Below are 4,034 nucleotides of genomic sequence, written 5' to 3' on the forward strand. Positions count from 1 at the left end.
CTTTTATCTAAATCTGAACTAATCTTAAAAGTTTAATTCTGGGAAGAAACTTCCAACTCAGACTAATTTCTATTCTCTGTCTCTACAATTTTTGCATATCTTATAAAACACCAAAGAGAAGTAATCAAATGCTAGGAAGGATGTAGAACAACTAGGCAAAAAACAGATTTGTATAAAAGCTGCAAATGGTAGATAAAAATGCCTCACGTAAAAGCTTTTAGCAAATGAAGCAATATAAAAAGAAAGCACAAAAAAGAACACTACCCATCCCATCATTCTGAAGCTAGATCTTAATGTAACTTAGAAAAAAAATTACTCATTCCCTATCTGTCACAGTTCCCTACTTTATAAATGAGATAATTCTGTAGAAGTATATGGTATAGCTAGATGGTTCAGTAGTAAGAGGACAGGGCCCAGAATCACAAAGGCCTTAAACTCTCACTGGTTATATGACCCTGGATAAGCCACTTAACTTCTGTTTTAACCTTAATCCTATGGGGGTTGGGGGGAAAAGAAAACAATTTTCAAACCATCCCAATAGCTTTGCAAAGAAAAACTCACATATAGCTTCACAAAGAACTGGACACAATGAAACAGCAAGCTGGGACAAGGAGAGGGCAAATAAGAGGAGGTAAAATATAATTAAAGTTTTTAGGAAAGATTAGCACATATTTCCAGATACAAGCAGCATGGGTGTTATTCCAACATTTTCACCTTTTGGAGAAAAGCATGTCTATAGCGCAGAAGGTGAGTATCAAAAAGATGGATTCTCTAGGATTTGTGCTAGAATCTGTGTTTCCTTGTTTATTCATTCTTTTCATTTTCTAGCCTTGTTCTAAAAGAGGACCAAGCACTTACTGGTCCTAGCAAAGGGATGAATAGATCCAGGCAAGTTCATATGGGAGAATAAAGAAAAGAGTTCTTTTCTTGACCTAGCAGTCCTATAACTGGGTCTGTATCCCAAAGAAATCATAAAGGAGGGGAAAGGACCCACATGTGCAAAGATGTTTCTAGCAGTTCTTTTTGTGGTGGCAAGGAAATGCAAAATAAGTAGATGCCCATCAACTGGGGAATGGCTGAAGAGGTTGTGGTATATGGATAGATATGGAAGATAATGGATGGGTACTATTCTATAAAAAATGATGAACAACTTGATTTTAGAAAGGCCTGGAAAGGTTCACATGAACTGATGCTGAGAGAAACAAGAAGAAGCAGGAATAAATCATAAACAATAATAGCAAGAGCGTGTGATGATCAACTATGAAAGCACTTGGTTCTTCTCAGTGGCTCAGTGATCCAAAGCAATCTCAAAACATCTTGGACATCGCTTCTCGGCCTTTTGGCTAAGATCAAGTGTAGTATCTGTTCTTATCAATTTAAAACATCTTGGACAGAAAATGTCATCTACATCCAGAAAAAGAACTAAGGAGACTGAATTTCAGTCAACACATGCTATGTTTACTTCTTTTTTTCTCTTCCATGTTTTTCCCTTTTGTTCTGATTTTTCTCTTCCAACATGATTCATAGAGCAATGGGTATTAAAAATAAATAAATGTATTTATGATAATGCTCCTTTAGAACTTAAATTGCATTCACTTCAACAAGTATGGTTAGCACTTAAGTGGAAAATAGATGCTGGAAATACAAAACCAAATCTATCTATCTATCTATCATCTATCTATCAATCAACTATCAGTCTGTCCTACTGCTTGTCTTTTTATTTATTTATTAATAGATTTCCTGCCCTTGAAAATTTTACTTTCAAGATGCATTATCTACAAAAAAAAGTATAGTCAAGTAATATTTACAAATATATTTAGTATTATAATTTAATAATTCAATTATTTGATAAATTAATCATTTATACTATTATTTTAAAGCCATTATGTTTTTGTTTTACTTATGAATTACCATTCATGTAATTTATATTATGTTTACATATTATCTAAATTATATATGATTCATGTTATATTTATGTAGCACTTTAAGGCTTGCAAAATACTTTACAAATATTTTCTCATTTTATACTTAAAAAACTCTCAGAGGTCAGAAATATTATGAGTTTCATTTTAAAGATGAGGAAACATTTGGAGACTAAGGGATTTGCCAAATTAGCAAGTTATTTCTCCTCACTCCAGATGCAGTGTTTTAAGGAGGAAGATAGTATTAATAAGTCCAGGGAATAGGAAAGATCCACATGAGATGGCACTTGCTTTAATGAAATGTAAAAATTCGATAAAGTGACTGTGAAGAGATGTATATTTCATACATGAAGAACTACTAATGCAAAATGATTGTGTTGAGAGATGGAACAACATTTGTAGGAAAACCAGCAGAAATTTTTGACAGAATTTAGAGTACAGAATTTGGAATGATGTGAATTAGGAAAGATTGTTGAGAAGTAGATTATGTCATGCTTACAAAATCAGCCTCAGGAGTTCATATTTTTGAGGAAATAAGGAGTTATTAAATATTTCAGAAGGAGGAGTGCTGGTCAGTTCTGCTTTAGGCATATTAATTTGGTAGCTGAGAGGAGGATGATTTGAAGAGAAGAGATTTTGAATGCAAGGCGAGCAATTAGTAGCCTATTAGAATAATCTAAGTAAGAAACGATGAAAATCTGAATTCATAGTACAAGCTGTGTGAGTAGAGAGTAAGGAATGGATCCAAGAAATGTTCAGACTCAGATGGCTTCACAATAAGAAGAATTCCAAGAACCCACCTAGTCTAACTATTTAACTCATTCAATCTTCACAATACCACTATGACTGATAAAACAGATAAAGGCTGATTTGCCAAGGGACAAATTTCTAGTGTATGAAAGTGAATTTGAACTTAGGTCATCCTGACTCTATTTATATACTCTATCTACCACATAAATCTAGCTGCCTCAAACAAAAAGTGAAGAAATATAGTGTCAAAAGATGGCAAAATAAAGTTTAGTCCTATTCTTTATACATTTCTCCTACTGGTTTCTTATCCGGTACAAGATTCAGTGTAAGCCCTTGACTAATGTTATTTAATTCTGTGCTGTCCTTTATTAACTTTGGGTCCATTAACAAAGAAGCAAAGTGATGGGAATGATATCTATTAAAATATTTTACCTTTAGTCCTCCTCCATACTAAGGAATGTAGATTGGACTTTGGGGTGAAAGATATCTTCAATATCTCAACATGAATATATTTATAGAATAGAAATTTATAGAAATATCTCAGCATTAACCTCCTATCTCATGCTGCAGTCTGCCAGAAGTGATGGACCTTGAGTGACGTGCTTACAGGATACAGAGCCTAAATAAGAGTGAAATGAATTTTCAATAGTTATATGAAGTGGTTCATAGTTTAATGTTTTAAGTAGAAAGAACATAAAAGGATGGATACTGAAATATGCTTAAAATATTTGTCAAAGTGAGCAGGCTGGTTTCAGAAAAGGATGACAAGACTTGAATAAACTGATACTAAGTGAAATGAGTAGAACCAAGAAAATATCTTACAAGGCATCAAGATTAGGTGATGATTAAGTGTGATGGAGTTGGCGCTTTTCAACAATACAGAGCTTCAAGGCAATTTCAATAGATTTGTGACAGAGAAGCCATCAGCATCCAGAGAAAAAACTATGGAGACAGAATGTGAATCAAAGCATAGTATTTTCACCTCTTTTTGGTGGTGGGGGTGTTTTTTTTATTGTTTTTTTTCCCTTTCTCTGATTTCTTTTTTCCTTTTGATCTGATTTTTCTTATGCAGCATAATGGATATAGAAATATGTTTAGAAGAACTGCACATATTTAACCTATAGTGAATTGTTTGGTGTCTAGGGGAAGTACAGAGGGCTGAAACTCCAAAAAGGTATGCTTGAATCAGACAACTGAGCACTGAAGGCTAATTACCTATTCCACGTGAGACAATGACTCTATATACATATTTAGATGAGATGGTGATGTGATAGCTCTCCTCACCATTGGTGCTTGCTGAATGTTTGGTATTGTGATAATCGTAGGCAAGGATTGGAGGGCTAGGAGAGAGAATTCAGAATC

The 4,034-nt window shown here is 33.9% G+C and overlaps 1 pseudogene; it reads left to right on the forward strand.

Annotated features, from left to right (window-relative positions):
• The first annotated feature begins 1,323 nt into the window (after positions 1 to 1,323).
• Positions 1,324 to 1,486, forward strand: LOC127546152 (uncharacterized; annotated as a pseudogene).
• The last annotated feature ends 2,548 nt before the right edge of the window (positions 1,487 to 4,034 follow it).

Source organism: Antechinus flavipes, chromosome 1 (assembly GCF_016432865.1).
Source record: "Antechinus flavipes isolate AdamAnt ecotype Samford, QLD, Australia chromosome 1, AdamAnt_v2, whole genome shotgun sequence".
Taxonomy (NCBI): domain Eukaryota; kingdom Metazoa; phylum Chordata; class Mammalia; order Dasyuromorphia; family Dasyuridae; genus Antechinus; species Antechinus flavipes.